Raw genomic sequence first — 25,931 nt, 5'->3', positions numbered from 1 at the left:
AATGTCCGCGTTAGAGGCCGGAGCCGCGGAGGCGCGCGGAGGCGCTCGGAGCCGGGGGGGGGGGGGGGGGGGGGGGCGGGGGGGGACGCGCCCCGCGCGGCCTGCGCCCCCCCGCCCGCGCCCCCGCCCGCGCCCCCGCCCGCGCCCGTGCACGAGAGGGCCGCGTGGGCCGACCCCCCGGAGCCCCGCGGATGGGAAACGTCGGGAGCTCAGCTGCCGGGGACTCCGCCTTCTCTCCTCCCCGGGCGTGGAATGAGGTCAGGCCGAGGCCTCTGGCAAGGGCACCCCCCGCCCCTGATGTGCACCTCGCAGGCGCAGGCCGGAGCGCCCCGAGGTGGAGGCTGCGCCGGGACCGAGCCCCGCAAACCCCAGGCTGCACTCAAGCCCGAGGAGCCCCCGGGGCGGGGAGCTGCCCGCTGGCCGAGCCTCCTCGCCGTGCGCGGCCGCCTGTGAGCCCGGGTGCGACGGGGACAGACCCGGCCCAGGTGCCCCGGGGGCCTGGCACCGTCGAGGAGGCTGATCGCCGCCCGGGCCGCACTCCAGCCGGCCTACGCCCGGAAACCCCGGAGCAACGGCGGGTTTGCCGTGTGGGCATTTAATAGAAAGAAGGGCCCGAGCCCTGGCCGCCCCCTCCTACCTGCCACATCCCCTCCGCCACCCCCGCCACCCCCGCCACCCCCGCCGGCCTTGCCCTTTCAATTCCTAGAGATTTCCCAGCTCGAGCACCGGCCCCTCCCGCAGGGAGCCCCAAAACCCGGAGAACTGGAATCCGCTGCCGGAGGCCTGCCCAAGGCGCTGCAGGATTGGCGCGGCACACGCGCGCGGCACTGCGCATGTGCGCAATGCGGGCAACCCAGTCTCACGCTACACCTCCTTCCCACCGCCTTCCACTACTCAACTCAGACACAACACGGGCCGTGGGAAATTTCCTAAACCTCGCGAGAGCGCGCCCACTGCCGCCTAGGCTTTCGCCCCCAAATCTCGCGGAGCCCGGGCGGGACAGGTGTTTGTCTAGCGCGGCTGCCGGCGCTGTCCGTGCCGCGCGTGCCCGGGCGGCGGGCGGGGCGGGGGGAGCGGCGGCCGCGGAGGCGGGGAGCGGGCGGGCGCAGGGCCGCTGCGGGGGGCACGACGTCTAGCACACACACGCCGCGTGACGCTGGGTGGAAGAGGGACGGGTGGCGGGGTGGGCGGCCTGCAAGGGAAGAAGGGGAAGCCAGGAGATTAGAAACCGCGCTCGGCGCAGATGGTTAAGAGGTCAGACCCGGGGGCAGGGGGAGCCGCAGGCCGGTCCCCCGGGGAGGCTTCCTGTCGCCTTCCTCGAGCCTGGTACTTTCCTAAAATGTGTTTGACGCCGCGCCCCCGGCCTCCCCGGAGCTGGCGGCCCCCGGTGTCGGGTTTGAGTCACGCCTCTGAGTCACCTAGTCCGGCCACCCCTCGGCCTGGTTCGAAGCGAGTTCGGATTTCCCTGAGCCACTCTCTTGGAGCAGTGGGTTGTTTTCTTTCTGAACTACCCGCTGGCATCGCGAGTGGAATACGGGGAAATAAATAAATAGATAAATAGATAAATAAATAGATAAATAGATAGATAGATAGATAGATAAATGAATGAATGAAGCAAGAAATACATACATACATACATACATAGATACATACATACATACATACATAAATAGATAAATAAATAGATAAATGAATGAATGAAGCAAGCCAGCAGGTGGATGCTCTGCCTCGTCGCCCGGCACAGGGCCCACCTGCCTCTCAGGGACTCCGTTCACAGTCTCTTCTCCCCTCACCTCTTCTCAGCCTTTGGAAGTTCATTGCTGCATCTGAGTTTCTGTTCCTGTCTGTGTGTTTTGTTTTCCTTTCCTCCCACTAGTAAGCGTTAAAACTACGGCTTTGCTTTCAACCTCGCCCTTCTGCGCCTTTGCAGAAATATTCATTCCATCGCGGGGGCTATTTCATCAGACGTTTTAGCAACGACTCTTTGAAGCCGAGTGCCCTCTTCTGAGTATGTTAGTCCAGTGAATTAATTGCTGGCTGGCTGCGTCCTTCAATCAGGCACGGTTCAGATTGCCCCGGTGTATTTTTCTTTGCCAGCCCAGCCCGGGGATGTCTGGGAGCTGGGGGTTTGGTGATCCCACAGACCCGCAAATGTGGGATTGAATGGAGCCTTGATTTTTGGAGGAGGAAAAATCCTCATCATCCTCTGATGGAGGCTCATCTCATGTTCCGCTTGTTCCATATCCGACAAGAAATCAAGTTTTGTTTTGTTTTTGTTTTAGTTGTTTGCAAGGTTTTTCGTTATGCGTGATGCTGTCTGTGTGTGCATTTGCCTATCCCTTTGATTAACTATTTCACGCAGAAAAAAGGAAGATGTAAGAGCATTTAAATATAATAGCTCCCTGTGCAAGTCTGACTTGGAACAGGGTAGCCCAGAAGGAGGACAGTGCCCATGGGCAAATTCCTTAGAGTCTTCAGCCCAAGAAGGCATTTATTTCAGTGATGCTCTAGTCTAGGCCATTAACTTAGTTTGGAACCAAGGCCATCTGAGAACCCCAGCCACAGAAAGCCTTGGTAACCACAAGCCAAATCACAATTCATCTTCGCCCTAAAACATGCTCTGCCCGCTTTCTTTTCCAACTCCAGTAAAAGACAACGCCATCCTTCTACTTCTTTAAGCCAAGGACCTTGGAGTCATTCTTGCCTCCTTTTCCTCTCACATCCAGTATCCAGTCTAACCAAATCATGCCAGCCATTCCTTCAAAATAGACCCACCGTCCCAACATTTCCACACCTCCATGGCTACCAACCCGGTGGGACCCACCTCCTTTCTCACCTCCTTTTCAGAAAGTCTCCTAACTGGTTTTCCCTTCTTCCATTCTTGCCCTCCTTAAGTCTATTCTCAGTGGAGCACTCAGAACAACCCTCTAGAACTCTCCATGGTTTTCCCATTTCACTATAAGGACTTGCACAATCTGACCTGCTACTCAAATTCCCTGACCTCCTGACCTCCCCTCTTCCTCTTCCTCTTGCTCTCTAAGCTCTAACTAGCAGGCTAACTTGCTGTTCCAGGACAAACCAGACACACTACCAACTTCTTTTGCTCTTTCCTTGCTTTTTACCTTGCTCGTTCTTTCACTGCTTTCAGATTTTTGCTTAAATGTCACCTGAGGGATCCCTGGGTGGCTCAGCAGTTTGGTGCCTGCCTTTGGCCCAGGGCATGATTCTGGAGTCCCAGGATCGAGTCCCACATCAGGCTCCCTGCATGGAGCCTGTTTCTCCCTCTGCCTGTGTCTCTGCCTCTCTCTCTTTCTCTGTGTCTCTCATGAATAAATAAATAAAATCTTAAAAAAAAAAAAAAACTCACCTGAGACCTTTCCTAACCACCCTCCACAAAAGTGACTCTTCATGCTCCCTATTCCCTCCTCTATTTTTCCCAAGGCACTTATAAATTAATATACCACATATCATACCTGTGTATTGTGTTTACTCTGCCTCCTCCCATCATAATGTAATCTTTTTTTTAAATTTTGTTTGTTTATTCATGAGAGACACAGAGAGAAGAGCAGAGACACAGGCAGAGGGAGAAGCAGGCTCCATGCAGGGAGCCCCACGCGGAACTCGATCCCGGGTCTCCAGGATCAGGCCCTGAGTTAAAGGTGGTGCTAAACCACTGAGCCACCCGGGCTGCCCCATAATGTAATCTTAATGATGACCAGGACTTTTGTCTATTTTATTTATTGTTCAAAACTAAGCCACTAGAACAATGCCTGGTACATGATAGGTGCTCAGTAAGTATAGAATGAACAGGATGTCTTCCAAAGCAAGGGAGAAATTATTCTGAAGACACACAAAGCCTTCTAGGGTTCAGAAGTATTAGTATTAGACCAACAATGAGTGCCCAAGTGCCAGCCTGCTCGGGGAGGAGAAGAGATCCTATAGAGCAATCATCTGTGTTGACTTTCTGGAAAAAAAAAAAAAATCTTGCTCCTGGGTTAGACCAGTAGATGAAACTACACTTATTTGAAGGGTTTCCTTTATTCATTTTAGAACCTCAAGAAAGAAAATACTATTGGCCAGATGTCAAGAAACAAGTATTCACATATATTCTAATGGGAGTGAAAATGGGTATAATCTTTATGAAACCAGTTTTGCAAAACTCGTCACTACCCGTTAATCCTACAATTCCATTTCTAGAAATCTATCCTACAAATATACTCACACCTGTATGAAATTACCTATATATTGTAGCATCATTGATGGTAGAGAATACTGGTAACAACGTAAATGTCAATCAAGAGGTGTCTTATTTAGAAAAAAACTCATGGGGTCCCTGAGTGGCTGAGTGGTTGAGTGTCTGCCTTTGGCTCAGGTTGTGATCCTGGGGTCCTGGGATCGAGTCCCTTATCAGGCTTCTGGTAAGGAGCCTGCTTCTCCCTCTGCCTATGGCTCTGCCTCTCTCTGTGTGTCTCTCATAAATACATAAATAAATAAATAAATAAATAAATAAATAAATAAATAAATAAATAAATTTAAAAAGTAATAAAATATTTTTTTAAAAATCATACCTGAAACAAATATAACACTGTATTAACTCTACTGGAATTAAAATTAAATACTTAATTTAAAAATCATGATAGATTCACAGAATTGAATAGTATGCATCTATTAATGAGGTGCTTTTTTATGTACTTATGTGGAAAAATCACAAAGTTTAAAAAGCAAGATACAAAGTAGCATTAGATAAATACATACTTATTTGCCTATATGTATCTAAAATGGCTTTGGAAGGACACAATAGAAACTGTAAAGGACTCAGTGGTTGGAGGATGTAGTGAGGGGGTGACTTATCTCCCAGTCAGCTGTCTCGGATACTTTGAATTTTTGTATCTAATGCAAGTATTGCCCATTCAAAATACAAAACATAAAAAAAGAAAAAATGTGCCAGAAAAAAAATTTACCATATAAAATTATTTCCGTTGTACTATTTGCTAGAAAATTATTTTCTTTTTTATCAAAAGATTTTATTTGAGAGAGAGAGAGAAAAAAATAATGACAGATAGCAAGAAAGTGAGCAGGGAAGAGAGGGAGAAGCAGGCTCCCCGCTGAGTAGGGAGCCTGACAACAGGGCTCAATCCCAGGACCCTGGGAGCATGACCCGAGCCTAAGGCTACACCAACTAAGCCACCAAGGTGCCCTAGAAAATTATTTTCTAACAGACATTGTGTACTTGACCTACCATCTCAGTAGAATGAACTGCAAAACTGTCAGTACTCCAGTCTTTGGGCAACACTGAACTCACCAGCAAGTCCATCCACACAGCAAGTTTAGAGTCCCTACCACTTCACGTCAGACATGATCTTTGGTGGTTTAAAAAGGTAGATAATGAAGAGACTTCAGGAGACTCCCTGGCTAACAGAGCGCAGTGTAATTCTAGGATAGATGTGGGAGTTTAATGGCAATGGAGTCTAGTGGAAGAAGTACCTAACTCTTGATTGATGGACCCGAGGAAACCTTAGAGATGATTATTGAACTGACTCTTAATAGAGGGGGAGGTTAGAAGACGGTCAGAGGAGGAAGAAGCATGAGAAGCACAGGAAACAACATGTTCAGGCTCTGAGGTGTGAAAGAGTATCTTGTACTCAGGGGAACTCCAGGTGGGGGTTTGGTGCATGTAGAAGCAGCGGGTAGGCATTCTAAGCAGAGTCACAAGAAGGGTCTGGAGAAAGGTCCTCAAACCTTGGCGTCAGCATCTCCTGGGTCCCATTCCTTAAGACTCTAGAGGGGAAAATCTGGGCCAAAGCTTGGGAACAGGCATTCCTGGCAGGCTGGTCAGGGATTCTGATGCAAATTGTCCATGAGCCAAACTTGGAGAATCTTTGTCATAGGGGTTAGACCTAATCTTTCTTCAAGAGTTTAACATTAAAGGGAGTAATGGCCTGTAGTTTCTTTTTAAAAACAATAAACAAAACATTTAAATATTAAAGGGAATGAGGTTCAGAGCCCTTGAGTGTACATCCAAGGAGCATGTGAAGCAGTTAGTGGCAATAAGATAAGCACATTCATGAAGGGGGCATGCTTCGCTGTGGTGGTTTTAGACTCGGTGGCACAGGGCACCTGGGTGGCTCAGTCAGTTAAGTGTCTGCCTTTGGCTCAGGTTATGATCCCAGAGTACTACGATCCAGCCCCACATTGGGCTCCCTGCTCAGCGGGGAGTCTGCTTCTCCCTCTGCCTCTGACTGTACCTCCCCCTGGTTGTGCTCTCTCCCTCTCTCTGTCAAATAAATAAAATCTGTAAAAAAAAAAATTAATAAAAAACTCAATGACACATTTCAACATTGCTTTTGTAAATAACTTTTTTAAAAAAATTTATTTATTCATGAGAGACACAGACAGAGAGGCAGAGACATAGGCAGAGGGAGAAATAGGCTCCTGAGGGGAGCCTGATGTGGGACTAGATCCCAGGACTCTGGGATCAGGACCTGATCCAAAGACAGATGTTCAACCACTGAGCCACCCAGGTGCCCCTCAACATTGCTTTTATTCAAAGATTAAGTGACACCATCTTGTATTGATGAGACACAGTAAAACATTGAACATTTTGCCAGGCAGCCTCATGATGAAGAACGTGGGCTCTAGCACCACGTTGCATAGGTTCTGCCTCTGAGCCCTTAGACAAGTGACTGCCTATTGCTAATGCCTGAGTTTTTGCTCCTACGAATTGGAGATGATAGCACCTAATTCACATGTCATGAGGATTGAAGACGTTCATTATGTCATGAGGCTTCAAAGTGTTGCTGATGTCATGTCTAAATCACATAGAATGATACCTGTCACATATTTGCTGTGGCAGTGTTAGTTTTGATCATTATTTTTTTTATCATTGTTATTTTTATTCAATAAATCCATAAGTTGCATTCACCTAATGAAAATTCTTGCAAAGCATGTGAAATATCTTTAACACTTACAAAATCAGTGTTTAAATTGCTGAATGTACTGGCCATTTTATCCAGATTGGTGTGAATTCACTTCTTTATCCTATCCCACTCAGCAATGGCACTATCGCTATTATTGTTATTCCATTTTAAGAGGTGCTCATGTCAGAAAAGGTTGGGAAACTTGCTGTAGATGGCCAATGAGAGCCTCTCAGGCTGTAAAGCAGCATTTGGTGTGATTGGATTGTGAGGTAGCTGTGTGCCTAAGAAAGCTTTACTGACAACTCATATTAGAAATTAGGAACTTTTTCAGAGAAAGAAAATACCATAGGATTCCATTTGTATGTGGAATTTAAGAAACCAAACAGATGAACATAGGGGAAGGGAAGGAAAAATAAAATAAGAGATGCTTGGGTGGCTCAGTGGTTGAGCATCTGCCTTTGACTCAGAGTGTGATCCTGGGGCCCTGGAATGAGTCCGGCATAGGGCTCTCTGTGGGGAGCCTGCTTCTCCCTCTGCCTGTGTCTCTGCCTCTCTCTGTGTGTCTCTCATGAATAAATAAATAAATCTTAAAAAATAAAATAAGATGAAAACAGAGAGGGAGGCAAACCATAAGAGAGACTCATAACTAGGAAACAAACTGAGGATCACTGGAGGGGAGATGGGGATGGGGATGGGGTAACTGGGTGATGGGCATTAAGGAGGACACATGATGTAATGAACCCTGGGTATTATGTAAGACTGACGAATCACTAAATTCTACCCCTGAAACTAATAATAAAGTATATGTTAACTAAACTGAATTTAAGTAAAAAATAAGAAAAAAAATTAAGAACTTTACTCCAGAGAAATTTCCTTCTTAAAAAAAAAAATTATTTATTTGAGAGAAAGCACAAGTGGGGGTAGGGACAGAGGAAGAGAGGGAGAAGCAGATGTCCCACTTTGGGAGCTCCATCCCAGGACCCTGGAATCATGACCTGATATGAAAGTAGGTGCTTAACCACCTGAGCCACCCAGGCTCCCCACTCTAGAGAAATTTCTTAACTTGTGCTTTTCATTCCTCTTTATACCCCCCCACTTCTTTACTAACAGCATCCCCATAGTTTTCTACTACATGTTCATCAAGGTTAACAAAATGTACAGGAGATTGAGAGAGTGTCAAGGATTCCATCAGGCTATGTAATTCTAGAAGGAAAAGAAGGATTAAAAGAAATAGAGAATGCTGAAAATGACTCATGGAGTGGGCTTCAGGAGAACTTGAGTAACAAAAATAAATATTCACTCTTTTCTTTCCCATTGTGTTTGATTTGCACAGGATTATTTAGCCCTGGAAATTTGATTTTTTTTCTCCCTCTTTTTTTTTCTTTGCAGCCCCAAAGCTTCACATAACTTGCTAACATGTGCAGCAGTTCAAGAAGGTGAAGTAAGAAAAAGAACGGGACGCTCACTCTACTGATGTGGAACGTGAATGGAATCAAATGCACATTTGGTGTGTACAAATCTAATAATTTGTCAAAAGTTTTCATAGCTAATGTAATTGGAAGAAAATGTTTCCATGTGTGATTGATATGCCTTGTTCTTTTCATGGTAAAAACAAGATAAAGCCAGTTTTACAAAAAATGACAGCACTATGCAAAAAAAAAAAAAAAAGACAATGCCACATGCATCACAACATGCCAGTTATTTGTTTACAAGGGAATATATATATAAATTTTGATTTCCTAAACTCTCCCCTTTGTCGTGTATCAGATATTGCAGTGGGTTTGGGTTCTGTGCTGAGCCAGTGTTGAACACCCATAGTTTAAAAACAGCTGGGATGTGAAGGAAAGAGCACTGGACTAGCTCTACCACTGCACCCTCCCTCCACTACGAGTCAGAAGGCCAACTGTGGGCAAGCTCATTTTCCCTCACCTGCTAGTGGGGAATGTAAAACCTATTTCTCAGGCACAAATTAAGAATTAGTTCAGACATTACACAAAATAACAGTATATGCAGTAGGTATTCTGTAAACGTTAACCTCTTTAGAGGGGGCAGCCCGGGTGGCTCAGCAGTTTAATGCTGCCTTCAGCCCAGGGCCTGATCCTGGAGACCTGGGATTGAGTCCCATGTAGGGCTCCCTGCATGGAGCCTGCTTCTCCCTCTGCCTGTGTCTCTGCCTCTCTCTCTCTCTCTCTCTCTCTCTCTCTCTCTCTCTGTGTGTGTGTCTCTCATTAATAAATAAATAAAATCTTAAAAAACAATTCTGTCACTCATACTGATGCTCAGCTAGGTTTTGTTTTATTTGTTTTTTTTTTCTATTAGAGGGACTAATACTACCTCCTTTAAAGATCTGTTGCAAAGATGAAACTAGAAAATTATGTAGATGATTAAATGGAAAGAATTGTCTCTCAGTAAATTCATTGTATTTTTTTTTGGGGGGGTACATTTTTTTTCGTAAAAATCTAGCTATGGTGATATAGGAAATCAAGAGGATAGAAAAAGATCCCCACATTTTCTCCCCTGGCCTGTGTTACTATTAACCTTGGGCACAGATGGCCTTTATCAGTTTTTCAGAGAAAGCCTACCAGAAAGGTTATACTGTTTGCATCTGTGTTACTTTGTGTCATAGATAGTGTAATGATAAGCATCAACTGATAGATTATGACCTTTGTGGCTAGCACCCTTGTCCAAAATAGACTAAGATCAACTTCGGAACCAGTCTATTCAAGCAGTGACAAATAGTGAGAGATAGCAATTCCTGTCTTGTGAAATACCTAACTGTGTCAAAAACAGTTGATTAACCACGAATCCCCTGGAACTTCGTAATCAAAGTTGTACGTTGTCACTTTTAATAATTGCCATTATATCAGGATGTACATATTTTAATTTTAACTAATTTAAAAACTTTTATTTATGTCAACATGTAGGAATTTTAAAAAGACATCTTGTGAAATTACTGCAGGAAAAAGGTTATCTAAGATAATTTCAAATTATTAGGCTAGTAATAAATATTGAGTATGGGCTTAGTTTTATGCAAGAGGTATGTTTGAAAAGTTTCACCTCAATCTTACAGTGTTGTATTTAATTTGTAAAAGGCATTTAGAAGAACTATCTAAAGGCATCTTTAAAGACTTCATGTTAGGGGCACCTGGCTGGCTCCGTCGGTAGAGTGTACAACTCTTCATCTTGGGGTCATGAGATTGAGCCCCATGTTGGGTATAGAGTTTACTTTAAAAATATATAAATAGGGAAAAATTAGAGAGGAAGACAAACCATGAGAAACTCCTAACTCTGGGAAACAAAGGGTTGTGGAAGGGGAGGTGGGGGCGATGGGGTAACTGGGTGATGGGTATTAAGGAGGGCACTTGATGAGATGAGCACTGGGTGTTATACTCTATGTTGGCAAGTTGAGTTTAAATAAAATGTAAAAATAAAGTTATTTTTCCTTATAATAAATGCGTAAATAAACAAACGTCAACATGTGTTTTTAAAAAACTAAATAGAGGGCAGCCCGGGTGGCTCAGCAGTTTAGTGCTACCTTTGGCCCGGGGTGTGTTCCTAGAGAGCCGAGATCGAGTCCCACATCGGGCTCCCCGCATGGAGCCTGCTTCTCCCTCTGCCTGTGTCTCTGCCTCTCTCTGTCTCTCTATGTCTCTCATGAATAAATAAATAAAATTAAATTTAAAAACTAAGTAGAAATTTTAAAAAATACTCCATGTTAGATATTATAAATAGTACTGTTGTCTATATAGTTTTTGCTACTTAAATGGTTCATGATTAGCATCCTGTGGAGGCTAAAATATAGTAAGGTATTATGAATATCCCACTAGTGGAAAAAACATTTCTCAAGATCTTAACTACAAATTGCCTCCCATCTAAGTACTTTGGAAAGATTTGGAAATTTATGCATGCTTCTTCTTTTTTTTTTTTTTTCTCCCAGCTTTCCAAACACTTGGCTTAAAGTCTACCCTCAGAATTACTCTTGACTTCAGTGCGAGTTATAAACTATCATCTGGGAGAAGCATTTGGCTCTTTCTTTTCAAGTCTAAGGTCCTCCAGAAATGTTCTTATGAAATGCGAATCTGATTTTCATCACACAGTTTTACCTACATAGCATCATATTTTCCTTCACCAGCAAACACTATTTTATTTTTAACTTAGCAAAGCTATATCTGTATTTGCATGGTACTTTCCAAGTTTCCGAAATAGGCAACAAATCAAAGAATCTAGGCAAAAAAAGGACTTAAGAACTGAAAGATAACTTCTGAAAAATATATTACATACAGAAGTATTTAGTTTTATGCCATAGAGGGTTTTTGAAAAGTTGTGTGCCAATCTAACATGCAGGCAAGCAGCTTTCTATTTAAAGGGATACTATGATATACAGTTTGTGAGTCCACAGTAAATATAATTGAATCTACACTATCCCAAGCCTTCTCACAAATATCTCAATCAGTCCTCAGGACAAAGTAGCAGGGAGGGGATTTTATTCCTTGTGTGATTGTTTGTTTGTTTGTTTGTTTGTTTGTTTGTTTTAAGAGGGAGGAAAAGAGAGAGAGAAAGAGAGGGTTGGGAGTGACAGAGGGAGAGAGAAAATTCCAAGTAGGCTCCATGCCCAGGGCAGAGCCCAACAGGGGGCTTGATGTCTCAACCCCCCCCCCCCCCCCCCCCCGAGATCGTGACCTGAGCTGAAATCAAGAGTTGGATGCTCAACTCACTGAGCCATCCAGGTCCCCCCTTTATTCCTGTTTTTACAGGTGAGGTTCAGAGAGCATGACTTACACAAATTATACCTCTAGAGATGGAGTTTCTGATTGTCAGTGAATTGTTTTTTGTTTTTTTTTTTACTATGGAAATTTAAATGATTTTATTATTACAACCTAATAGAGAATATCTTATGTCAAATACTCAGTAACTCATTATAATTTTAATAACTTATTTCTAAGAATATAAATGGTAATGAATTCAAAAAGATTTATTTTTGAATAGCTGTTTTTATGAACTAGTGAATGGCTAAAGGGTGGGTAGCCAAGGGAGGGAGAAGACCTAACTCCCTTGGAGATTTTTTGGTATGATTATTATTTTTAAAAATAATTCACCAAAGATACCACAAGAGAGGAACACTGCAAACTGATAAATATAGACACAAAATCCTCAACAAAATACAGATGGCCCTTACCTTACAATGGTTCGACTTACAAGTTATTGACTTTATGATGCTGTGAAAATAATATGCATTCAGTATAACCCATACTTCAAATTTCAATTTTGATCTTTTCCCAGGATAGCAATAGGTGGTATGATACTCTCTCATGATGCTGGGCAGTGGGAGCAAGATGCAGCTCACAATCAGCCACGCCATCACAGGGGTAAACAACTGATACAACCACTCTATTCCCATACAATCATTCTGTTTTTCACTTTTCTTATAGTATTCAATAAATTACATGAGCTATTCAATACACTATTATAAAGTAGACTTTGTGTTAGATGATTTTGCCCAGCTATAGGCTAATGTAAACATATTGAGCATGTTTAAGGTAGTAGGCTAGGCTGAGCTGTAATGTTTACTGGGTTAGGTGTATTACATGCATTTTCAGGTTATGATATTTTCAACTTATGTTGGATTTATCTGAATGTAACCCCATCCTAAATCAAGGAAGATCTGTACTAATGAACACCAAACAAACGAGGAATAGAAGGAAATTTGTTCAACATGAGACAGGGCATCTATGAAAAATTCAGAACAATATCATATTTAAAGGTAAAAGACTGATGTTTTTCCACTAACATCAGGAAGAAGGCAAAGATTTCCATTCTCACCACTTTTATTCAACATTGTACTGGAAGTTCTAATCAGATAATTTGGCAAGAAAATTAAATAAAAGGCATCCAGATTGGAAAGGAGCAAAATTGGGTGCCAGCATGGCTCAATCCAGTAGGCATCTGACTTTGGCTCAGATCATAATCTCAGGGTTCTGGGATCAAGCCCCACATTCGACTCAGCAGGGAGTCTGCTTGTCTCTCTCCCTCTCCTTCTCCCCTCCCTTCACTCATGCTCTCAGTCTCTCCCTCAAATAAATAAATAAAATCCAAAAGAAAGAAAAGAGTAAAACTATTCCTATTTGCACAATACCTAATCTTATAGAACATTCTAAGGACTCCACTAAAAAAGTGTTAAAGTGACACCTGGGTGGCTCAGTGGTTGAATGTCTACCTTCAGCTCAGGATGTGATCCCAGAGTCCCAGATTCAAGTCCTGCATTGGGCTGCCTGCATGGAGTCAGCTTCTCCGTCTACCTATGTCTCTGACTCTCTCTCTGTGTCTCTCATGGATAAATAAATAAATAAAATCGTAAAAAAAAAAGTGTATTCTAAACACACAAGTTTAGCAAGGTTGCAGGATACAAGGTCAATATACAAAAATCCATTATATTTCTATATAGTTGCAATGGACAAGCCAAAAATAAAGAAAACAATTCCATTTACCATAGCATCAAAAAGAATAAAATACTTAGGAATAAATTTGATTAAAAAAAGGTTCAGTTCTTATACTCTGAAAGCTACAAAACATTGTTGAAAGAAATTTTAAAAGATCTAAATAACTGGAAAGGCATCTCATGTTCATGGATTGAAAGAAAGATTATTAAGATGGTAATACTCCTAGATCGATCTGTAGAGTCAACATAGTAACTATCAAAATCCCAGCTGTCCATGTTGCAGAAATGACAAACTGTTCCTGAAATTCATATGGAAATTCAAGGGAACCAGAATAATTAAAACAATCTTGAAGAAAGACAAAGTTGGAAGATTTACACTTCCTCTTTTCAAAACTACTACAAAACTATGGTAATCAAAACTATGTGGTACTGGAAAAAAGTAGGTATGCAAATCAATGGCATAGAATGAGAGCAGATATAAGCCCTCACATTTATGGTCAATTAACTTTCCAACAAAAGTCTCAAAACAATGTAGTGGGGGGATGCCTGGGTGGCTCCGTGGTTGAGCCTTGGGCTCAAGAGTGTGATCCCGGGGTCCTGGGGTGAGTCCCGCATTGGGCTCCCAGCTTGGACCTGCTTTTCCCTCTGCCTATGTCTCTGCCTCTCTTTGTGTGTCTCTTATGAATAAATAAATAAAATCTCAAAACCAAAAACAAAAACAATGTAATGGGGAAGAAATAGTCTTCAACAAATGGTGCTGGGACAGCTAGATATCTACAAGCAAAAGACTGAAATTGGGCCTAAGCTTCATATATATTTATAAGTGGCCTTAAAATGGATCAGAGATCTAAATGTAATAACTAAAACTGTAAAACTCATAGAAAAAAGCATTGAGGTAAACATGACCTTGTACTAGCAATGGTTTCTTAGATAGGACGACAAAAGTATGAGCAACAAAAGAACAATAAACAGATAATTGGATTTCATCAAAACTAAACTTTTATGCTTCAAAGGACACTCTCAAGAAAGTGAGAAAGACACCCCACAGAGTGTGTAATAAAATATTTGCAAATCATGTATCTGACAAGGATCTAGTATTCAGAGTATATAAACATATACACATATGTAAACAGTTCTTAAACTGAAAATAAAAACTACGACCCAGTTTAAAAACAGGCAAACAATTCAAATAGACATTTCTCTACAAGATATGTAAACCATCAACAAGCCCTTGGAAAACTATTCAATATCATTAGCCATCCAGGAAATGCACATCAAAACCACAATGTAATACCATTTCACACCCACTAGGATGGCAGTAACCAAAAAGACAGAAAATGACAAATGTTGGCAAGGAGGTACAAAATCAGAACTTTCACACATTAATGTGATGGAAATATAAAATGATGAAGCCACATTGAAAAACAGTCTGCCAGTTCTTCGAATGGCTAAAGGTAAACCCAGCAACCCCATTCCAATGTGGATACCCAAGAGAACAGAGAACATATGTCCACATAAAAACTTGTACATGAATATGCATGGCATCATTATTCATAATAGCCAAAAAGTAGAAACAACCCAAATGGCCATCAACGGATGAGTGGTTAAATAAAATGTACTATATCTATAAAACAGAATAATACAGGCCACAAAAAGAAATGAAGTACTGGGGCACCTGGGTGGCTCAGTGGCTGAGTGTCTGCCTTGGGCTCAGATCATGATCCCTGGGTCCTGGGATCAAGTACCGCATCGGGCTCCCCTGAGGGAGCCTGCTTCTCCCTCTGCCTGTGTCTCTTGTCTCTCTCTGTCTCTCATGAATAAATAAATAAAACCTTAAAAAAAAGTACTAATACTTGTTACAATATGGATAAATCTTGAAAATACACTATATGAAAGAAGTGAGTCACAAAAAAATCCCATATTTGTATGATTCTGTTTATATGAAATATCCAGAATAAATAAATCTGTAGGGATAGAAAGTAGGTTAATAGTTGCCTGGGGCGAGGGAATATGGGGCGGGGGAGGGGAGTGACTGCTAATGGGTGAAGGACTCTTCTGGAGGGATGAAAATGTTCTAAAATCGTGGTGATTGCACAGCTCTGAATATACTAAAATCCATTGACTGTAAACCTCAAATGGGCAAATTAAATGGTATGTGAAGTATGTCCCAATAAAGCTGTTAACCAAAAAAAAAAAAGGCAGAAAAAAATTAAAATGTAACTATTCAATGACATGATAATTTCTGTCTTAGTCATATGCTGATATAAATATTAGAGTGAAGGCAAATAAATAATAAACTCCACAGAATATCAGGGAATAGTCATCATTATGTCAGTTGATTTACCATCCAGCTTCATTTCAGAAGTGGACTGATCTTGTTTTAAGATAAAAATCATAGTTGAAATGACTGCAAACCAACTTAATCCAAGGACTTCCGGTACATGATCCCATTTGATCCTCCCATGCCCTTGAAGAGGACTCCTACTCCCCCTTTTAAGAGCTAAGGAAGCTGTGGCCCAGAGAAATTATGTAGCCTTCCTCACGCACTCAGTTATAGATATAACTAGAATATCTGTAGCTATATATCTGTGGGCTCTTCTGACCTCTCCTATAGCCCGTCTTATGCTAGGCCGGCTGGGTCACTTTCTCTTTCATTACCATCAGTGAATTAAAATCCCAAGGCTGGGACTTGTAGGGTAATTACGTAATAGGTATGTTAATGTTACTTTGAGAACCTAAGAATTGGGACACCATCTCTAGGCCACTGGGGAGAGCTGGTGATGGGGGTGGGGAGTTGTGGGGTTGGAGTTGGAAATGGAACTTCCTTATTTTCAAATGTGCAGGAAAGGATGACAAAATTGAAAAGAAAATCCCAAAAGTTCCTTCCAGCTCTCAAGTTCAGTCAGTTTAAGACTCTACCTTAATGGCGCTCAAGGTACCTGGGATACAGATACCAATTTCTTTCCCCTCCTGACTTAGTCTCGTCCCAGGATCCATGATTGAAGTGTCCCCTTCAGATCTCCAATGCCTACAACTTCATCAGGAGGCGTGTTTTCAGACTTTCTTCCCTGCTTAGTTATGCTCTGCTGGCAAAATGCATGCCAGAATTATCTTTGTAAATTTAGTTCTTTTATACTTATTTAGAAAAATCATCCTTAGGACACATATTTAATTGCAGTCTATACCAGGTCTACTTCTCATCCTTTGCTAAAATTGCCTTTCAATGTATGACAGATTGTAAAAACAAACCACTTTTTTAAAAACTTGATTATTTTTAGAATGAGTAATATGTACACATGGAACAAAATTTAAAATTTATAGTAGTAAATGCACATAGCATCGCCAGATCTAGCAGATACAAATATAGGACACAGGTTAAAATACGGTTTAATTTCAGGTAAACAACAAAGAAATTTTTAGTGTGGATTTGCCCCACCTGGGATTTGGGACGTATTTGTACTAAAAATTATTTGTTATTTATCTGAAATTCAAATGTAAGCAAGTATCCTGCATTTTAGCTAACAATACTAACTGGCAGAAAAAAAGTAAAAATCCCTCTGGCTGTGGTCTCCCAGGGGCCCAGTCAGTTATCCTTTAGAAGGGCAATCCTATAACCAATTTCTTGAGTATCCTTCCAGGGATATTCTATAATTAACTTTCTTTTTTGCAGCAAAGTTATCAAGCCTCAGTACAAAATAGATTTTGGAGAAACAGATCTAAACCAAATATAACAGTGTCTGTGTTTTTAATTTGGACTCATGACCGTTACTAAAGGAACTTAACAGAGACCATGTGACGCATAGGGAAGGGATTTTAGTTCAAACCAACTGGGTAACCTTAAGTATGTTCCTTAACTTCTAGGATCCTCTGCAAAAGGAGGTTAATACTGGGGCACCTGGTGGCTCAGTGGTTGAGCAGCTGCCTTCAGCTCAGGTCATGATCTGGGGGTCCTGTGATGGAGTCCTGAGTCCTGTATCAGGCTCCCCGCAGAGAGACTGCTTCTCCCTCTGCCTCTGTCTCTGCCTCTCTCTCTCTGTGTCTCTCATGAATAAATAAATAAATTTTTAAAAGGAAGTTAATATTAATTCTCACCTCATACATTAGTAGTGAATAATAACACGTGTAATATATATGCAAAATGTCCGGCACAAGGTAGGCGTAGGATCAGCAGAGGCCCTCTCTGAATGTTTGAGGGTATTCATTCATGTGTAACTTTCTTAAGAAATTCATCATAGAGGCCTCTGTCTGGAAACATAGGTCGGATAAACTAAGTCTGTCTCAGTAGAACCTTCTAAATATGCCCTTGGGTAACCCATTAACTCAACTTTCTCCCTATAGCCTCTGCTCCACCAAATACATCATTCGGAGCCCTGATGGCTCAGTGTATCCTATCCCACTTTCACCTCGTAGAATCTATTCCTCTGTCATCCATGGATTCAAAAAAAGTACTGAACACCCACCCTGAGCCAGGCACCATTCTAGGTACTAGGGAGACAAGTTTGAGCAAGTAAAACAAGATGGGGGGATGGAGACACAGATAAGAAAAGTGTAAACATAAAAGTAAGACTATTTAAAATAATAGAAATTATGCAAAAAATTAAACAGGAGTGGAAAAAGGTGGGGGAGAGATGAGCTGACTTTATTCAGACCAACTGCCCTCCTAATACTAAATTTCTTCCATTGTTTTTAAGCTGCTAAAAGTACTTTAATCGTGTCATTCATTTAAAAAGGTTTTGAGCAGGGACGCCTGGGTGGCTCAGCGATTGAGCGTCTGCCTTGGGCTCAGGGCGTGATCCAGATTCAGGGATCGAGTCCCACGTCGGGCTCCCTGCACGGAGCCTGCTTCTCCCTCTGCTTATGTCTCTCATGAATAAATTAATAAAATATTTTTAAAAATAAAAAAAATAAAAAGGTTTTGAACAATACAAGTAGAAAGCCATTTTAAGATCTTTAGACTCAACAGTATGTAGAGACCAAGGTCTTTCAAAACCATAGACTTAGCTCTTTCTAAGAGCTTTGGTAAAGCTCTCCATGGGAAGAGGAAAAGTGATGAGCATTCAAGTTGACTGCAAATTATGAATGAGCAAAGCCTCAGGCCAGTTATTCACATTTATAATTCACCCACACCCCAGACACACACACACACACACACACACACAGTGCTGAAAGTTGGCTGTTTTCACACCCAGATCACAAGAGGACAAACCAGATTTGAAGCCATCTTTCTGCCTTATTTATGTTGGTTAATCTATAATTGCATGCCATTTCCACTACTCCCAAAACCTTGCTTTCTTCATTAAGAAGTTTTCATTAAAAAAAAAAAATTACTGTAAAGGAAGTTGGGATATGTTGAGGAGGTTTGGTGTAAATAATTCAGCATCACAAAAAAAGCACAATATAAGAAGTCCCCACTTTTCCTGTTAGATCACATATTATCAGAGCTAATATTCAGTAGTGGGAGTGATTCCTACATTATTTTTAAAGCAACTTGGCTATCTTTCCTGAGAAGCTGCTTGTTTGCCAGGATAATGCAATTCCTGTTTGTACATTATGAAATGAGTACAATTTAGGTAAAGAAAATCTTTTTCCTTGGTTCCTCCCAGTGAAATCATGCATTTTCATGATGATTAAAAGCAAAACAGCCAAAAATGCTATATTAGTTCACAAAAATTTCTCAGAATAGTGTGTTAAAACTGAAACTGACACATTACGGAGGTGGCGAAATCTACTCACATTCAATTATATATGGGCAGAGAAAGATTAGATATCATCAGTGTTTGCAGATCTACACAATGTGTTAACTCTGATATTGGAAATAAACATGACATTTAGGGTGAATCCTCTAGATAAGGTTGTTCTTCTAAGTGGGGTTAGAAGTTTTGATTAATTATTAGACTCATAAAATTAAGGTATAAGATGAGAAATATCTAAGATATTATTATACTCAGCTTTGCTAAGATAAGAATCGTTTTGAGTTGTGACTGCTTGCCAGTCTCTTTCCTTTTTTTTTTTTTTTTTTTAGATTGTATTTATTCATTTGAGAGAAGAGAAACCACCAGAGCAGACAAGCAGACAAGCTGGGGGGAGAGGCGGAGGGAGAAGCAGACTCCCCACTGAGCAGGGAGCCTGACCTGGGGCTCCATCCCTGGACTCCAGGATCACGACCTGAGCCAAAGCAGATGCTTAACCAACCAAGCACCTCAGGTGCCTCGCCTTCCACCTTCTTCGTTGACTCTCCCTCCCCTGCCCTGTCCCTAAATATTGTATCTTTTGATGTAAAAATTATATTTATTGCATTGCCTCATTCTTTTTTTAGAGCTCTTTTCTTTCTTTCTTTCTCTTTCTTTCTTTCTTTCTTTCTTTCTTTCTTTTTTTTTCTTTCTTTCTTCTTTTTTTAGGAGTAGGAGGGAAATGGGTTGACATATCTTGCAGTACTAATGCAACTTTCTCTTCTCCCTTTTTTCTTGGAAGTCTAGATTTTATTTTTATTTTTTAAATATATAATTTATTTATTCCTGGGGCACACAGAGAGAGAGAGAGAGAGAGGCAGAGACACAGGCAGAGGGAGAAGCAGGCTCCATGCAGGGAGCCTGACATGGGACTCGATCCCGAGTTTCCGGGATCAAGCCCTGGGCCAAAGGCGGCGCTAAACTGCTGAGCCACCTGGGCTGCCTGGAAGTCTAGATTTTAACCGCTTCTAAAATGGTTAATTGTAATTCTCCTTGCACTCTTTTTATAGATTTACTCCTTTTTTTTTTTTTGAGGGTTTTTGTTTTCATTTTTAAAGTTTATTATCATTATTATATTTTAGTAATCTCTACACCCAATGTGGGGCTTGAACTCACAACCTTGAGATGAAGAGTCATCTGCTCTACTGACTGAGCCAGCCAGGCGCCCCCAGATTTACTTCTTTAAAGTGTTTTTTTTTTTTTTAAGAATATTACTTTGTATGTTAATAACCCCGCAGGTCTTCCTGCCTTCCTGCCTAAAATTTGGATTCTCTTGATTTGGTGATATCAATTTTGGTTTTGGTTTAACAAGTTAAGTAAAAGCCTTGTTGCCCTCTCTGAAACCTGTGTTCATCCCAAATCAGCCTCCATAGTTAATACTTGAATTAATATGTTAAAAAACAAGCTCATTAAAAATACTGCATTGAATTTAATTTTTATAGGAATTTATAAACCAGAATGTGTCCTCAAATTATCATTATATTGGACAAATATTAGTTATTAAGATGATCTTTTTAATACCTCCTCATCCTCTTCATTCACTGTAAAGGGTTTGGTCTCTTTTGGAGGCACACAACTAGTGTGGAATGTAGCTTTGCCCATCTCGTGCAAATCCCCTGTAGGGTTTGTAAAACTGCAACCCATAATCCCCTCTTGAAAAAACACACTGATTATTTGTGCTTATGCTAGTTCCAAATATTACAATAGTTTCTGGATTTTTGCCACATTCCTCTCTGGATGGTCATTTGGGAGACTTTGTTTATAATGTGTGTTTTGAATGAAATTTTAAAATTCCAAGACCACAGGATGTAAGACTCAATTGTGGGTTAAACTTAATTTTGCATTTTTTCAAAGAAGCCCTTCTTAGATTACAACAATAGCAAACATTGAATAGAAAATGAGAGAAGATATGTTTTTTAAGGATTAGTGTATGAAAGAATATAAGAGAAAGCATGCTATTTCCAAGGATTAGGGAATGTTTTCAAAATGGTCTATAGTGTTTAGCTGGTGGCTGAGGTAAATTAAAACATTAAGTTGTTTTATGGCTATCGGGAGAAACATTTTCTTTAGTAATTGTGCTAATTGTGATTTTAAAATCAGAAATAAAACCCTGAATTTAAAATAGCACCCCCCCCCTAAGAAATTCGTTAAGTCCTTGGGGATAAACAGTAAAATAATGTTTGTTTGTTTTTTTTTTAAATGTAAGGCAATGTTAAAAATATAAAAGCTCCTTGGGGACTTTTTCCTTCTAATAAATTCTATTTTTCCCCCTTATTCTCTTTGTTTATTTTAGGAGCTGATGCTTGTTAAAAAACCCTCAGAGATTTTAGGACAAAATAAATTGGCTTTTCAAAAAAAATGTAAATGGAAGCTTTTTGCATCTGATTACAACCTTCAGGAAGATTTTTGTAACGTTACAAGTGAAAGACTTAATAAATCCGTGCGTTTGACTTTAATTGTTTTGTGCTCCGGCTGGCTGTTACCATTGGATGTATTCTTGGACTCTCCACTGCTTATAAAACAGAAAACAGTGACCAGAGTAGACAAGTTAAGGCCAGCAGCCTCTATCGACTGTAAACTGATGCATGTCTCCTCAAGATGTCTCAGTTTACATTCTCCCTCTCTCTCTCTCTCTCTCTCTCTCTCTCTCTCTCTCTCTGTCTCTCTCTCACACACACACACACACACACACACACACACACACCAGCGATTTCTATGACATAACCTTTCTGGAATTCTATAAACACAGGATATGCAACACGGGTTAACCACTTGTCTAGGAAAGAAAATAAGCAGACAGTTGCCCACAGAACACATCTTACATTTAAGCTTCTATGAATGCCAAGAAAGTGATCCAAGAAAGTGATCGCTTTGAGTCCCTGCCTGAATAATAACAGGACCTTGAAAACACTATTGCTATTTTAAATGGCTGTTGCTTGTTAACAGAATGCAGAATGAATTATGGCCTCTGGATGAAGCTCTTTTCTTTTTGGTTGACCTTGATCTTCGGAGTGGGTGTGGTAGGTAGCCAACTACAAATGTAGAGCTTATATTGAGTACGTAGACAAATATTCTACTCCGAAAGAAAATAGAACGTAAACGTTAATGTCATTGGTTAAAAGAAAAGCAATTGTTATTCATCGAGGTAAAGAATAAGATATTAATAGTGCGTATATGGCAGCTTTCTTGAAACTTACGAAATAGAGTGGAGAATAGATGAAGGTAAGTAAAATAAATGAATGAATGAATTAATTAAAATTTTATTTAGTTTTTTTAATTAATTAAAATTTTAAAAAGGGTAAGTTAATGGCTTCTTTGCTAAGACCTGAGTGACACTGAGCCTGGCTAATCTTGCCCTAACACAGGGACATCACCCACAGTTTGGTGCCTCACAGCCACATTCAACAGTGGACTTTGGGCCTACCTCTGTTCTCAGTGACCTGGGGGTGAAGAAAAGGGGGATTGTTAGAGGTAGGGTAGGGTGCCTGGGGTGGGTGTGGCCAACAGCCCTGTGCTCTGTAATTATCCTGGGAGATCACTGGGCAAGATTTAGCAACTTTTCTATTCATTCTGAGTGATGACATCAGGAAGCGACGCTGCTGCCGATTACAGAAGCTGCCTGTCAAGGAGTCCAATCTGTCCGTCTAGCCTCCACTTAAGACAGATCCCAAGGAAGGATCTTCAGTGGAGGCTGAGGGAATATTTTATATCCATTGCACCCTTACCAAACTCATCCGGGCTCATTAATTCAGGTGCTTTCTTTAGATCTCAGTGGGAAGGACTCGTCTCTCGGTGATGGCTCTCCACTAAACACGACAGGGAGCCAAGTGGTGTATTGTGGTTATACAATTATACAATCTGATTTCACCCTTGGGGCAACTCTGCAGCGTCACAATCTGAATGTGAACCCAGCAGAAGGGCCCAGATTGTGGAGGCAGGGAATCCCTTAGGAGGCTCCTTTCTCCCGCTTGGAACATCCCTCCATCATAGGATTATTAGATGAGCGGGACCAAGCTGCTGAACATCCACAACCATCCCTCTGCTCCAATCCCCAAATCAGCCCAGTGATTGATTCTTGGACGTAGCATGGCAAAAAGAAGAGATGGAAGGGGATGCCAGCAGACTGGCCTCTGTCATTGCACCCATCCGGAGACTCGGGTGTAGTGGAGACGACTGTGCCTTGGGAATTCCTACACAATCTTTTACCTGTTGGGCTGCTGTCAGCATTTCCCTCCCATTCCCATTGCATCGATGCTTTCTGGTCCTGCATCCATCACGGTGCAGTTACTCTTGGCTTTCCAAAAAAGACAACTACTCACCAAGTGAACGACCACACCGTGAAAGAGAGAAAAGAATCCCTCCTCCCCCCACACCTGTGCACGCCCACAGACACTCACACCTTCTCGTCCCGGACCGCAGTCATCCTTGTCACTTCACCCAACAAAGTCGTTCTTCTCATGGAGGAAATGTGGGTGTAATGAAAGAGGAGAAAAACCATCTTGTCATTTCCCTACTTAAATGTTGTCAATTATGTACAGCATTTCATCCCAAAGCCCCAGCTTAGTTGGTCCAGAGGAAATGTCTAGAAGGGATCATTCCTGGGAAGGGCAAAGCCTGGTGAACGGGGCAGCACTCACCCAGGGGCTCAGCGGTTCTTCCCTGGTTCCTATCTCTTCATCACCAACCCTATCCAATCCATTGGTAAGGCCCATTAGTTCTTTTCTTAAACTATGCCCCACACCTAATACTTTTTACCCTCTCCCCACTGCATCGTAGTCTAGGGCACCATCACTTCTCTTCTAGGTACCTGCATTACCATCCCACCTTCTTCTTACTTCGACTCTACCCCACCCCCACCCCTACAGTCCATTCTTTGTGGGATATCCTGGTGTGATCTTTAAAATGTAAATCATGTGACTCAAATTTGAAACTTCCAATATGCATATCTATTATTTTTTTGTTATTCCTCGAGCATTTTGCTCTGGCAATGAGCGTTGAAATTAGCATTGGATTTTTTTGTTGTTGTTTTGTTTTGTTTTAACCCAAAAGCTGTGTGCTGTTTTACAGGAAACAAATTGCAAGCTGAAGGCACCACCTTCCGGATGCAAGAGCAAAGGTGGGTGGTTATAGCTGTCAAAGGGAGAGGAAAGGCGGGAGAGCTCTGGGGGCCTGGAGCCCAGGAAGGAAAAAGGATGCTGAGGGCTGATTTGCACTGGAGCAGGGGCCTGGGCTGAGCAGTGGAAAGACCCCTCCAGGGAGTGGCTCCTGCCCACCCCCTCTCCGTTTCTCCGGCTTCCCCCCTCCTCACTCCCTTGGGCCTGTGCTCAAGCTAGATTCAAATACCTTTCACTCTCGAAAGCAGGGACACTTTCTTGCCTCACCCCACCTTTCCTCTGCTTAAAAGAAGGGGCTTCACCCCACTTTTCTTCCTGGTGAATATTTACTCAGTTCATATGATGCCTGGGGCTAAATTTCCCCTACCAGGAGCTAATTTCTTGTTTCCCCACTTGCTCAGAAAATGGTAAAATTGTTAAACCTGTTCTTTTTCTCTAAATGGCCACTTTGTAATAAGATCTTTCAGCAGTTTTCCAATACCTAAGGTTTTCTATGTGCCATGAAAATTAATATTTATAATTCCATTTGACATAAAAAAAGATTATACCGAACACTGTCCTATTAATAGGACAGGCAAATAACCTCACCTGGTCCACGCAACCTACGGACCAGAAGAGGATCTAAACACACTTGTGGTTCTGACGAGCGGCCTGCCGGCCCACCTTGACTGCCTCCTCTTCGAGACTCTGGGTTATTGTACAAAGAGTAACACTTTTTCTCTCTACTCTTTCCATGCACATCGATTTTGTCTCTGCAGCACTTCTCAGCTAGGTAGTTTGGAAATATAGGTCATAAACGGAAAGCAAAGCTTGTAAATGAATACTTACTGGCTCAGGGCACAGACACTGTGTTCAAGAAGAATGCTTTTTATTTTTTTAAATGAAGGATGATTTACTTTATTACCTGCCCACTTCCTTGAGGGAAGACCAACTGGTTTAAAACAGAAAAAAAAAAAAAAAAAAAAAACCAGAAATAAAGGCTATTGATTTTTATGTGTTGAATTTACAATCCTATTCTGGAAGGTGAGTTCCCATGAATAAACAAGAATATTTATTAAGTACTATGATATCTAAATAAAAGCACACTAAATCATCTACTTTTAGGGGAACATTTAGGGTGTATTTTTCAGCTAACTGGACAAATTCTGAAAGAACAGGAGTAAAGAAAGCACATTATTACTCAGTACTTTTATGGCAAGACCGGACAGCTGCTTGCACCTGCCCTAACTTTTTTTCGGGCTAAAGTTATCTATTCCAGGATCCTATGTCATGCAGTAGAAAGCTTTGGTTTCAATCAGTCACTAACCCAGGACCTTGGATATATTTGAAATTCCTTTTGGGAGAAAAAATTGGCCAAGGCTTTTGACAGCACTGCTTCTCACACCCTGGCCAGAGTGGGCTGGCTCTCCTTGGCGACAATAATGCCTATTGGCATCTCCCCCTTAAAGTCACAGAATCATAGCATTTGGGCCCCAAAACAGACTTTAGAGTTCAGATGGCCCTTACTTACTTTACATTTTTTCTGTAACATTATATTAGCATTCCCTGCTCCCATATAGCAAATATCTAATTTAACTGACAATGCAGAACGTTTGTATGCTAGATGGCTGATAGAGGATGTCAAGACAAAGAAATAAGATCCAGCAGCTTATTTGAGGACTCTCACTGACAACTCCTGATATTCGAAGGACATTGTCCAGCAGACGGATTAATCATCCTGTTCATGTATACTTTC

General features: G+C 41.6%; 1 protein-coding gene across 2 annotated transcripts in view; it reads right to left on the bottom strand.

The window, feature by feature from the left end:
* RBPJ (recombination signal binding protein for immunoglobulin kappa J region) overlaps positions 1–25,931 on the bottom strand; it is a 222,708-nt gene that overhangs the window by 103,722 nt on the left and 93,055 nt on the right. The window lies entirely within an intron of this gene.

Source organism: Nyctereutes procyonoides, unplaced genomic scaffold, assembly GCF_905146905.1.
Source record: "Nyctereutes procyonoides isolate TBG_1078 unplaced genomic scaffold, NYPRO_anot_genome, whole genome shotgun sequence".
NCBI lineage: Eukaryota > Metazoa > Chordata > Mammalia > Carnivora > Canidae > Nyctereutes > Nyctereutes procyonoides.
The sequence above is the reverse complement of the archived record's forward strand: the minus strand, read 5'-3'. Positions and strand labels throughout refer to the sequence as shown.